This window comes from Mauremys reevesii, linkage group 12, assembly GCF_016161935.1.
Source record: "Mauremys reevesii isolate NIE-2019 linkage group 12, ASM1616193v1, whole genome shotgun sequence".
Lineage (NCBI taxonomy): Eukaryota > Metazoa > Chordata > Testudines > Geoemydidae > Mauremys > Mauremys reevesii.
In genome coordinates this window covers 39,418,804-39,432,071 of record NC_052634.1, presented here as the reverse complement: position 1 = coordinate 39,432,071, position 13,268 = coordinate 39,418,804, and the positions used below count along the sequence as shown (strand labels likewise).

The window sequence follows — 13,268 nt, the reverse complement described above, 5'->3', positions numbered from 1 at the left end:
ACGGAGGGGCAAGGCTGTATTGAGCACAAAAGCCCGGAATCAGCTCAGGGTACGGTATAGCACATGCATGCAGTGGATAGACAAGCAACAGCAAGGAACTGGACTGGTATGGAGCGAAAGTTCTGTGGGAAGGAACCGAAAGGAGCAACGGGGCTGTGGTACAGCGCTCACATACACTTTCTTTGGTCCGTTTTGCTGGAAGAGTTAACAGTGAGAGACTGCTAGTCACAGGTCAGAGGGGGGGTTTGTGGAAAGTAGGAGTGCACAGGGAACTGTCTTTGAACAGAAGGAAGGCGAGGAACCAGTGAGAGGAGGGAGGCTGAAAGACTTCTCTCTGAACAGCATTCTGTGTTAATGGTTCTTGCTTTGAAATCCTCAGTTGGAGTCATTTCCGGGAAGTGATCCTCACTTAGTTACCTAATTTTCAAAGTCATGTGAATGGTGTTTGGTGCGTGTCTGGGAGCTCGTCATGGCGAGGTAGAAAGCAGTGGGGGCAGAGAGGCTGTGTAACAGCCAAGGGTGTCAGCCTTGTTTTTCAGCTCTTTATAGCCCAGATCCAAGGGTATATTATTTTTGTTCACTGAATTGTTGGGTAGTAAGTCATCTGTTGGACTTTGATTTATTGTGTTTTGTCTGCAGGTAGTAAATCAATCATCAAATGTTCTCCTGTTGGTTCTGCAACTTTACCAGGGTGGGAGTGGAGTGGATGGGGGAGCCCCACCTGTCAATCCTGTGCTGTGAGGACAGGAGGTAAGTCACAATAAGATATATCAACTTCAGCTACACTATTCTTGTAGCTGAAGTTTTGTGTTTTACATTGACCCTGTTCCCCCACCCTTCCCCCAGTGTAAACCAGGCAAAAGTGTAAGCAGTCTCTTAGCCTATCCATGCTGTGATCAAGTGTCTTGGGGTCTATCTACACTATGAAATTAGGTCAAATTTATAGAAGTGGTTTTTTTAGGAATTGTTTTTATACAGTCGATTGTGTGTGTCCCAACACAAAGGGCTCTAAGTGCATTAAGTCACTGGACTGCATCCACAGTACCAAGGGAGCGTCGACTTCTGGAGCGTTGCAATTTGGGTAGCTGTGGGTAGCTATCCCACAATCTCCGCTGTCCATTGGGATTCTGGGTTGAGATCCCAATGCCTGATGGGGCAAAAACAGTGTCGCGGGTGATTCTGGGTACATGTCATCAGACCCGCCTCGCCCTCCCTCCCTCCGTGAAAGCAACAGCAGACAATCATTTCGCACCTTTTTTCCTGGGGTTACCTGAGCAGATGCCATACCACGGCAAGCATGGAGCCCGCTCAGCTCACCGTCACACCGTACGTCTCCTGGGTTCTGGCAGACATGGGACTGCATTGCTACACAGCAGCAGCTCATTGCCTTTTGGCAGCAGAAGGTGTGTGTTCTGATTAGTAGCCATCATCCTAGGTGCTCTTTTTGCTGATCTCAGTGAAATCAGTTGGGGCGCCTGGGCAGACAAGGGAGTGACTCAGCCAGCTCATTCCCATCTTCTGCCAAGCAGCCAGGCGATGACGATGGTTAGCAGTTGTACTGCCCCGTTTGCTACTAGCCTAAGATGTAAAAGCTAGATGGATCAAAACAAGAAATTGACCTGATTTGTTTTGTGAAATCAACAGCCTGCTAAACCCAGGGTTTTGAGTTCAATCCTTGAGGGGGCCATTCTGTGTGACAGTTGTTTGTGTTTCTCCTTGATGCAAAGCCACCCCTTTTGTTGATTTTAATTCCCTGTAAGCCATGCCGTCAGTCGCCCCTCCCTCCATCAGAGCAATGGCAGACAATTGTTTCACACCTTTTCTCAGCGCAGAACCAGAAGCTGCAAAAGCAAAACCAGGCAAGGAGGCGACAGCAGTGCGGTGACAAGAGGGATGAGGACATAGACATGGTCATAGACTTCTCACAAAGTATGGGCCGGGCAATGTGCCCCGGCAATGTGCACATCATGGGGATGAACTCTGCATGGTCACCTGTGCTGATCAGCACACCACGCTGGCCAAACAGGAAACGAAATTAAGAAGTTTGCAGGCCTTTTCCTGTCTACCTGGCCAGTGCATCTGAGTTGAGAGTGCTGTCCAGAGCGGTCACAATGGAGCACTCTGGGATAGCTCTGGAGGCTAATACCTTCAAATTGTGTACACCACTACCCTAAATTCGACCAGGCGAGGCTGAGTTCAGTGCTAATCCCCTCGTCGGAGGTGGAGTAAAGAAATCGATTTAAAGAGCCCTTTAATTTGAAAAAAAGGGCTTTGTCGTGTGGATGGGTCCAGGGTTAAATCGAGGTAATGCTGCTGAATTCGACCTAAAGTCATAGTGTAGACCAGGCCTCCGAGGGATTTTATAGCTACTGGCTGGCTGGGTGTCCAAAAAAGGGAGCAACCCTCCCCCCCGCTTCCATTGATCACACTTGGTAACTACTAAGCAGAAGCACAGAATCATAGATTGATTTGCTGAGTCTCCTGCAGGCTTCCTCACGGCACAGCAGGGCTGCTCTTGGTTCTGCACAATGTTGTTTCGTTTAGCAGTGACTGTGAAGGCACTTCCAGCTATTTGGCCGTGGGAACTCTGGTATTAAGTGGACACCCTGTGTATGGCTGTATTGCTTGTAGATTTATATATTCTGTATTGATGTTACCAAATGGAGTATTTTGTAGCTGTCTGCTATAATTTGTTTAACTTGTATGAAATATGAATATGCTCCCTCAGACTTAATAACCTGCCTTTCACACACTCCCTGCCCCTCGCTCTCTGGGGTGGGAACAAGCCACCAGCATGTGTGTCCATTGGATTTTTTTTATTTAATTACTTCTCATTGTTAAATTATTTATGAGTGGTTTTTAAATTTCATTGCAGTGCGTTTTCTTCCTGCCACTGTCACCTGGCAGCTCAGGGATGTGAGATTCTCCTCCATTGCGTTTCTGCCCATGGAAAAAGAAGAGAGACCACACGTCAGTACCTTTGGAAATAAAAGCAACCTGGAAACAAACCAGCTGTCTCCTCAGTGTGCAGTTTGTGTCTCTTTTGCTGCAGTTGATGTGTGTGCAGCATGTGTGGTGGACAGGGGCACTGTGTGCTCACATGGGAATTCACCACCCTTGGTGCAGGATTTGACTTGTTCCTGGAGTGAATGTAGCACTGTGGAGTGTCAGGCACAGGCTGCATGACCCCCTCCATTTATCCTTGGTGCAGATACAGCCCAGGCAGTGCTAGTGCAACCTCCCCTCCTGCTGCCCTCCACCATCATCTGCACAGCCCACCTGTCAGGGCAGGAGGGGAATGTTGCTCCATGGATCCTGGTTCTCAGATGGGGCTGCCCTGGGATGGGGATGTGTGGTTGCATCCATTAGGTCACCAGACTGAGCCTTCTAATATCCTTGGTGATTATTCCCAAGATCCAGGACTTTGTGCTCAAACAAAGAAACATCTCCCAGCTTCCTGGTTGAAAATAAGGCCCTTTCCTTGCAATATACAGGAAAGAAATAGATCTTCACCCCAGATTGGACTTGAACCCACAATCTCTGGCTTCAGAAGTCAATGCCTTATCCATTAGGCCACTGGAGCCTTGATGTACAGCTCCTTAAGAGATGGAAATTTCCTCTCATAAATGCACATTCCTCACATTTGCTTCAACACTAAATAGCCCCTTTATGTGCCTTACAGAAACGTCTGCATCCCCTGGCAGTGAGGCAACTGGGCAGGTCGCTGACAGAGCTGAGCACCACCTTTCTGCCAGCCATCTTTAGAGAAGAACCCCACCCTAGAGTCACCCCTCCCTCCTTCAGCACCTCCACGGCTGTAGCTCTGAGTGGCAGTAGGATGATTAGGGGGTGAATCTGGGGCTGGAAGGGGGGTAAGGTCGGCCTGTAAGGAGTAACCAGGTGGGGCAGACCCAGGGGGAGGCTGTGGGCTGCTGGTCGGTTGTCGGGATCCGAGCTCTAGATCAAAGCTGCACAGTGACTTGACAACCAGGGTTATAGGGCCGATATAGTGACCCCCCTTACTGGCCTCGGTGACCCCCAAACCCTTGTCACTAAGGGCATTGAGGAGTCTCTGTCCCTTAATAACTTCTGGGAGCTCCCCAGCAGGCTGCGGGCGTCAGCCGCCTCCTGCCTCACAGGTTAGACTCTTGGTGCTGTGCCAGCCGCTCCCTCGCTTGCAGGCCCAGTGTAAGAAGCAGGAGGCCTGGTGCTGGCAGAAGAGGGTTTTGATTGATCCACCTCTGTGTTATGGGCACAGGACACTTCCACTGTGTCCCTCTGCTGGCTTTTCTTCAGCAGCGCCTAGCGGCCCTGGCTCCAGGCTAGTGCCTGGTGAGCTCTGGCACTGGCAGGAAGCGCTGCAGGGTGCTGGGCAGCAGCCCTGGCAAACCAGCTGCTGGTAGGTGTCTCTGTGGTATCATGGGTCAGTGAGTGCAGCTGTTAATGGAAAGGAGGGGGGGTTATGCTCCCCCAGGGCTGCCACTGAAGGCTCCTCATGGGCTCCTCAAGGTCTGCTGGGAGCCGTGATGTCCCCCTTTTGCCACGTTGAAGGCTCCCTCCTGGACACAGTGGGGTCACCTGCTGCCTACAAGAGTGTGGGGGCCGCGCTGCAAAAGCGCATCTCCCAGCAGCCATGCCAGAGCCTCAGGTTTAATTCTCAAGGCCGAGCGCAAAACCTTCAGCCGGGAACATTTCGCTCCCTTCCCGCCTCCGCCCAAGTGGCAAGGGAGAAGCGGAGGAGACAGGCCGGCTCAAAGACGCCTCCCTCCCACTTCCCTGTACGCTGTGCAAAGCTCTTGGCCTGCCTCGTGCCTCGTCAGGAAAGCGCGGCCATGCGGCCCAAGCCTGAGTCACGTCCGCGGCCTGGCCCGCCCCGGCTGACGGCCGCGTAGAGCCACGCGAGTCAATGGCAGGTCGAGTCGGGAGCCTCGGCTCTTTCCCCTGACAGCCACACACACAGCGCTGCCTAGCGCCCCCAGAGCCTCCCTCGTGTTCTCCCGCAGCAGCCGCCTGCCGGGGTGGTGGGAAAAGGGGACCAGGAAGCACTGCAGCCTCATTCCTGGACAGGAGGCCCTCACCACGCCTAGGCCTGCCTCTTGCCTTCAGCCCAGGCAGCCAGAGGTGCCGGGGAGCTCCCTGGCAGGCCGCCGCCTCACCCAGGAAATAAGGAAAAGGTGATGAATGACTAAGTCAGGAAATAACAAGGAAATGAAGAGGTTTGTCGAATGGGTTTCTGCCCGATTTAACATCTTCTCAGCTACCGCTCAAAGTTAAAGACCTAAAGTCGACCTATCGGCATAAATACAGATGGTTGGATGGGAATTAAAAGGAGCTGCTGTCACAAGTGTTAGGTGCCTGCAAGCAGCATGCAGAGCCTTTAAAACCACCGCAGTTAGAGGCTCAGATGAAACGTTTGCCCTAAATCAGAAACGACAATAGGAGGACCAGCAGAACGCCACTCTAGGTAAATGTCAGAGTAATGGAGGCCATTAGAGGCAAAAAGTCATTCCTTAAAATTTGGAAATCAGATCCTAGTGAGGATAATAGGAAGGTGCACAAACTCTGGCCTGTTAAGTGTCAAAGTGTAACAAGTCAGGCCAAGAAAGAATCTGAGAAGCAACGTGCTAAAGACACAAAAGCTGAGCATAAATCCGGTCAGTGCGAGTCCTGGTCTGTCCCCGCAGAAAGGTGAACCCCCTCTGTGGCTGGAGTGAGCTCCTCTAAGCTGACCTCACTACAGACCTGCGCCAGGTAGTGCTCATTGTAAAAATGTTTCCTCTGAAGGTTGGGAAAACAGGACCAGCGGTGCTCAGGCCGGCTGACACAATTAAAATCCCCCCCAACAACAAACATCATGCAGTCCAGAGGAAGGGAGCCTTTGATCTTCCCTCTCATGCCTTAACTGGGGACCATACACACTAATATAGCAGTAATCAGTGCCACAGAGCACAAAGCCACCAGCAATGCCCTCCCTGGTCTAAGCTCCACCACCTTCTGTACTCGCACCGTGAATGTGAAGAACAAGACTCCAGCCCCATCATTCTTCCCTGTCCAGGAGGCCTTTCCTCCAATCAACCTCTGCCTATTGAGCTACCCTAGAGTTGTTAATGTGCATTTCCTGAACACCCACCATGGCCAAGTCCAGCTGCTCCAAGGCACTGAACAGCAAGCACCTCCTCCTGGGCCCCCAAATCCCTGCCATCTTCCACATGGCCACTTTCACAGATGCCCCTTCCCTGGTACTGCCCTTGCTCAACTGCGCAGAGGAGTTTTCACCCCCACTCCCTGCCTGCCACTGCCCAGCAGCCCTCTGGCACCATTCCTGAGGGCCACCACGTTCGGAAAGACAGCTCTCATCTCTCAGGGCCCCATGAGAATACAGTATTGCAACTTTTTTAATGGAAAGGGCCCCCAAAATTGCTTTGCCCTAGGCCAGCCCTGCTCACCTTGGATGCAGGCACCGCTGTGCTTCCAGAGAACAAGCTGCCAAAGGCTGGGGTTAAGCCAGGGACCTTTAGATCTTCAGTCTAACACTCTCCCAACTGAGCTACTTTGGCAGCTGCTTAAAAGTATTTTGGCCCGTTGCTTCTCTGCTCGGGATGTTTTTGCAGCAGTTGAAAAGCAGGTAGGAAAGCAGGGCCAGCCCCCGAGTGGGGCCTCTGACCGTTCCCACTCAAGGGGCTCCTTTTGGCAGTGGGGCAGGAGATATTTCCCACAAGAGGCTCCTACGCTGCCTCATCCCCCAAGACCCCTCCTCCCGCTCACTGCTCTCCGTCCCCTCCCACCCTCACTCGCCCTTATGGTCATTAGAGAGTGGCAAGGCAGAGCCCTCCCATTTTTAAAAGCCCTGGGGTGTTGTTCCCCCCTGTTCAGGCTCCCCTGGGGGGCCTGCACTTCACACAGCTCTCCCTGATTTCAGCTGTTAGTGAGGGAGCCTCACTGCTAGTGCAGACTGGGCAGTTTCTTGCATGAGAGACACTGTCCCAAAGCAGGACTAATGCTTCGAGCTGGTTATCAGTGATTTCAGATCTGTTGGGCTGCAGCAAGACTCTCCATTGAGTCTTAACCAGCTCTGTTATTACACAGGGAAGAACAAAAGGGTGAAATGGGGCCTGGGACCCTTAAGAAGAATCCACCCCACCAAGTAAAACACTTGTCGCTACCTGCTCCCAGCCCCACTGAGAATGTTTTGGGGGGTCACACCTTGGCTTTATCAGCCTAGGGGGGTTTCAGAAAATACTATCCAACAGGTGCTCCAGTGGTACAATTGGTTAGTGCACAGTACTTATAGGGCAGTGCTGAGAGAAGCTATGCTGAGGTTGTGAGTTCAAATCTCACCTAAAGCACTGGTTTTCATTAACCACATGGCATCACCCCCTCATTTGGCCCTGTGGAATGTAGAATTCCAGCCCTGGGAGGAGGGGAGGAGTGGGAAATGCCCCCTTCAATTATTACCTCCTCTCCAGAGGGCAGGTGAGAATCTACAATCCTTTCTCCTCCCTCAGCCCTGTGCCAGGATCCCTCAAGCAGAGCCTGGAGTCCTGCCCCTGGCGTCTGTACTATTGACAAAGACTAAGTGACAAAGACAAAACACTCAAATCCCGCCTGGTGCGGGGAGCCAGGTTTGCTCTTCAAATTCTGTCATTGGTACATTTCCAGGCCTGGGAATGTCCCCCAACAGCATTTAATGGGAAGCTGCCTGCAGAACAGTTACACTGCACAGAGCTCCTGTGGAGGAGGGGTGGGAATTAGTAACATTTTGAGGATCATTTGGGAAATGAGCCTTTGCTGACAAGGTTTGTCTCTGTTCATATTTCACCTTCAGGTGTTATGTTGAGGGATCTTTAGTATATTTTTGTGAGGTTAATAACTATCTCCTCAACTTTATTTACTCAACTTAAAAATTGGTGTCACTTGATTTTTGCATCTCCCTGTGAAAATACAACTGACACGTGTGGCTTTCTACACAGGGTCATGATGTTAAAGTTGGGGAATTCAGTCTCTACTTCTGGCCGGGGGGGTGTTGCTTTTTTACAGCTGCCTCACGCCAGGCACACCGGGCTGTTAGCTGCACCCACGGTCCTTGCCAGGGGCCCCTGCTGAACCCTGGGCAGCTGCACTGCAGTGCTGGGGTGACTGCAGGTGGAGAAGCTGCTGTGGAGCAATGTAGAGCAGGTGCAGGAAGGAGACGGGGTCACTATTCACATTCTGAGCTGCACAATTTTCCAAATTTGGGAATAGATTCATCGATTCATAGACTTAAGGTCAGAAGGGACCATTATGATCATCTAGTCTGACCTCCTGCGCAACGCAGGCCACAGAATCTCACCCACCCACTCCTGTAACAAACCCCTAACCTATGTCTGAGTTATCGAAGTCCTCAAATCGTGGTTTAAAGACTTCAACGTGCAGGGAATCCTCCAGCAAGTGACCCGAGCCCCACGCTGCAGAGAAAGGCGAATGTCCGATAACAATTCTAAGGGGAAGGTGAATGCAGAGCTATGACATTGGAGATGCCCAGACCTCCAATGGGGGCAGCATGGAAATTAATAATGGGAAGATCACTTGCAAAATTAGTCATCACTGACAAGCTTTGTCTCTGTTCCTATTTCACGCTGTGGTGTTAGTTAGAGGAATCAGGACAGAGTTTTACTATATTAATTAAACACTTAATTTTATTTAACCAAGACAAAAACTTAGTGTCACTTATTTTTTCTCTGTCCTAGCAAGAATGAATTGAATTTTGTGACTTTCTGGAAAGTGCAGCGAGATTAAATGTGGGGAATTCAGCCTCTGTGTTTGTGAGCTGATGTTTTCCTCTCACAGGTCAGTGCCTGCATTGAAATACCAAAAGGGATCTAAGGGCTGGTGTACGCTGGGCACTTCACTGGCAGAGCGGCGTCTCTCAGGGTATGAAACCCCCCGTCCACCCATATAGTTACAGTGACCTAAGCCCTGGTTAGATAGTGCTAAAGAAAAGGAAGAATTGTTCTGTCAATGCCGCTATTACAGGGATGGGAAAACCTCTCCACTGACTGTATACTCAGGAGTGCTATAGCAGGTGCCACAGCAGCATTTTAAGTGTAGACAGAGTGAAACTAGATTTAGCTCCAGTTTGCACTGTGAATGCTCAGGCACTAAAACTAGAGTAATCATAACAACAGTGCAGTGCTTGCGTAGTTGGCAGGATTTGAACCTGCGCGGGGCAACCCCAATGGATTTCTAGTCCATCGCCTTAACCACTCGGCCACAACTACTTGATGGATAGTTGTTTTACTACACGATAATTCAGTTCTCACTGAATTGCCTCTTCAAATTGTTTGCTCCGACCAGCTTTCCCAGCACATTCATGGCTGTGCATCAGTGTAAGTGTGTCCTTGGGTGAACAGCGAGAATTCCTGCCCATTTCCCTTCTGGCTGGAGCAGGATGAGAGTGTGTTTGTGTTAATGACATTGCTGTAGATTGTTGTTCATTCCCCACTCTGACAACTCAGCCAGTCCCTTTCCTAGTCAAATCTCCAGCACATCATTCCAATATCAGGTGGCAGGATTTCTCTGGGGCACTGAAATTTTTCAGGGGGCTGTTGCATGAACTGAGCCTTGCATTCCACCCTTGATGTTTCATGGACTAACAACAGCAGCAGAAAGAAAGAGCCGAGCCAATATCTCCCTGGCAGGGATGCAGGTGCCACGTCCCCTCTGTCTGACCATCGCATTGCAGGAGAGAAGGGTTCACTGGAATCGAATGCCCTGGCTCAGACCAGAGACACAGGGAAGTTTTGCTGTTCACGGATCTGTGCAAAGGAAATTGTGTCTTTGTGTGAAATTGAGGCAGGAAATGAAACACCCAATGCCCTAAGGAATGTGGGTGAAGGACTCGGGCTGAGCAATGATTTAACAGGGGGTTGTTTCAATTTATTGGCCTGATTACAACTATGGCCAAAAGCCCCCTGTAGCAGGGGCTGCGGGACAGGACAGGCAGTTCTGCGCGGAGTGTTCAGAGCTGCCCCATATCTGCCCTTTCTCTGCACCGCCCCTGCTCCCAGAATGCACCAGGCCCTGGACTGAACTCTTCCCCTGCTGGCCGAGCTGGTTTTGTTTGCTGTGACCCTGTTGGCTTGGCAGGGGGGGAAGTGACACTCCCACCCCAGAGCCAACGCCCCCCTGTCACCCAGCCCCCTGACCCCCAGCAGTGCAGGTCAGCCAGGAGCTGGGCCCTGCCAGGCACTCAGGGGCGTCTCCCCTGCAGCTGGGGGCTCTCCCCAGCGTGGTCTGTGAGAGCTCGCGCACTAACGGGGCAGCGGCAGCAGCCGCGTGGTGGATTGGGCTGGTGACCCGGGTCCATCTCCTGGGGTCGGCTGGGTTCATGCTCAGGCGACTGGCCCCAGCCACAGGCCGAGCCCCACGGCCACGCTGCTGCTGTTACCGCACTAGCCCCTCACGCCCCCATTCCCTCACTGAAGCCAGGAGAAGGTTTGCAGGGAGGAGGTGGGGGGGGGTTGACCCCAATATCCCAGAGCTGATTCTCCTCACAAAGGGGTGTGTGGATGTGGTGGGTGCCGTGTGCAACGCCCTGTGCCCATGAGGAGGGGACCGGAGCTCTGCCAGCAGGAAGATTTATCCTGCAGGAGCCCTGCCTCCCTCCCCCAGGGGTTCCCCTGGAGCAGAGAAGCTTTGCATCCTCGCTGGAGACTAGAGACGCCCGAGCAGCACGAGCTGCCTGGCAGAGGTTCTGGATCAGGGCCTCACGGGCACATTGGGTTCATTCCCTCAGGGCTGCCCTGCCCAGTGCCAGGGCTGCTCTCACTCCCCAGCACAGAGGGGGCTGCAGGCTCTTTGCCAAGCTGGGTCCCAGCTCAAGGCAGATTTAACACTAGCAGGGGGCCCAGGTATGTGCTGGTGCCGCTCAGGGAGGGAATCTGGGCCAAAGACTGATTAGAAATTGGGTAACACTGAAGTGGGACTAGAAAGACCTTTGATGGGACGTGGCGGGTAGGTAGCCCCCCTTGTGTACCGTGCCCTCGCCGAGAAGTCTCTGGGAGTGTGGATTCTTCCTGATGCGCCACCAACACGTCTCGTTGGTCCTGATGTCGGCTGCTCCTTTCTTGATACTGACAAGCTAGTTGTGGGCGTTTCCCACTCACCCCATAGCTCCGGAATGCACAGACAGCAACACTGGTGTGGAAGAAACGAACGCCACTCTCAGGTTTCAAGATCCTTGAGATCACTGACTTACCAATGTAATTGTCAGGGGGTATAGCTCAGTGGTAGAGTGTTGACTGCAGATCAAACGGGCCTTGGTTCAAATCCAAGTGCCCCGTTAAAAGCCTGGTCCTTCAACAAAAAGTAATTGCATATCCATTTCCATTATGTTCAGGAGCTCCACTGAGTAGGGATGAATGGAAACACTCAACATTTTCCTGTGCAAATGCATAAAAATCTAGCAAATATGTCCCCCAGCTGAAATCAGTTCCAATCCTCTAAGAGTCTAGTTTATGTTTTCATCAATGAAACAAAGGCACATGAAGACACATTTGCAGGTCCTTGGCCTCCACGGGCTACAATGTGCAGAAGAACAAGAACCACATCCACTTGGGAGGCATGGACTAGTCTGTATTACATTTGGTAAGTAAGTTGCCATTGGGACTGAAAACTCTATTGGAGGTGGACAGGAGCCTGTTGAAAAAATAAAATAACCAAGATTTACCAAACTCCCTGTTACACATTCAATCCTCTCTTTTCTCTATTTTATTAACCTGGGAGCAAGTTACCAGTGACCCAGGGCTGGGGTGGAAGAAGGTGCAAGTGCGGGGAGGAGCCCAGGGCTGGGGCAGCAGGGGGTGTGTGGGTGGGGGAGCACTGGTAGGGGGGAAGGGGAGAGTCGAGAGCTGGGGCAGCACAGGGTGTGTGTGGGGGAGAGCCCAGGGCTGGGTTGGCAGGGGAGTGAAAGTGGTGGGAGGCCCAGAGCTGGGGAGGGAAGGGGTGCAGGTGTAGGGAGGGGAGAACCCAGGGCTCGGGCAGCAGGGGGATGGGAGGGCAGACAAATTTTTTTTTTGCTTGGGGAGGCAAAAAACCTAGAGCCAGCCCTGCCTCCACATACCGTAAGGTAGGTAGGAGCGGATCATTATTATCCCTACTTGAAAGAGCGAGAAGCTCAGGCTGAGACAGGAGAATTGACTTGTCTTAGGTCACACGGCCAGCCAGTGGCAGAGCTGGGAATAGGACCCAAGACCCCTGATTTTCATACTAACCTTCGGATCTTGAATTTCATCCATTGAATGACCTGAATAAAGTGCTCTCAGATGAGCTCCAGACCAACAGTGCACAGTAATTATTCAGCAAGTATTTGAGGAGAACTGCAATGTTAGAGAGAATCATGACCTGCTCAGAGACCATTAATGCAGCGAAGCAGCAAAATTCAAACATATGACTGGTTCTGACTTATTTCCTTGGTCTTAAAAGAGAACAACAAGGACCTGAGTCTCCTCCCTGTCAATAACCCCCTGCTCAGCCAATCAGGGTAGAGACTGAGGACGGGAAGCTGAGGGTTCTCAGCAGGGAGCCCAAAGGATGGCCCAGGTCACTGGTGGGGATCACTGCCCGAGCACTATTTCAGCCCCACATTTTTGGGTGGAGCTCCCACAGTGGGAGCTGCCAAACACTCCCCCGCAACACACACACACACCCCGCTCTTGGTGTTGGGAGGGAAACAGGTGAAAGGACAAAAGAAGCAAGAGAAGAGAAAGGAGGAAGGGATGGAGGAAAAGGTGAAACACAAAGGATAAACCCTAATGTCTCCAGTAATTCTAGGGGACAAAATCCCTGGTGCGGAATAAAATTCTGCTTCCTTAAGCTCGTGTTTTCCATGCTTAGATTTCATCACCAGATGGATCAGACTGAACAGGTTTCAAACCTCGAGGAGGCTCTTACCTTCTAAACAGGGACGGCTGGTCTCTAGTAAACTCCCTAAAAGGGAAGGAGAAAAGTCGAAAGAGGCTCCTCCTGGCGCTCAGGTACCTGAACCCGAATACTCTCAGTCCTCAAAGAGAGACCTGGAGAAGGAGACTGGCTGAAGCAAAGCCACAGGGGTCTCTGAGGTTTCCCTGGCCCCTCGCCCCTGTCCTGCCTGGCTGATGTCAGCATCTCTCTGTGAGGTCACCACCTCCCCACCACCTTTGACCAATAGTCTGAGGTCCTGCAAAAAGCCTTTGTGATGTCACTGCCACACCCCTCCCTTGCTGTGCTAATGTCCTGCCCCTGGCCAGGCA

The 13,268-nt window shown here is 51.8% G+C and overlaps 1 non-coding gene across 1 annotated transcript; it reads right to left on the bottom strand.

Annotated features, from left to right (window-relative positions):
- Positions 1-9,175: 9,175 nt before the first annotated feature.
- TRNAS-AGA lies at positions 9,176-9,257 on the bottom strand. Its single transcript has one exon. It is a non-coding gene; the product is annotated as a tRNA-Ser (tRNA).
- Between the last annotated feature and the right edge of the window lie 4,011 nt (positions 9,258-13,268).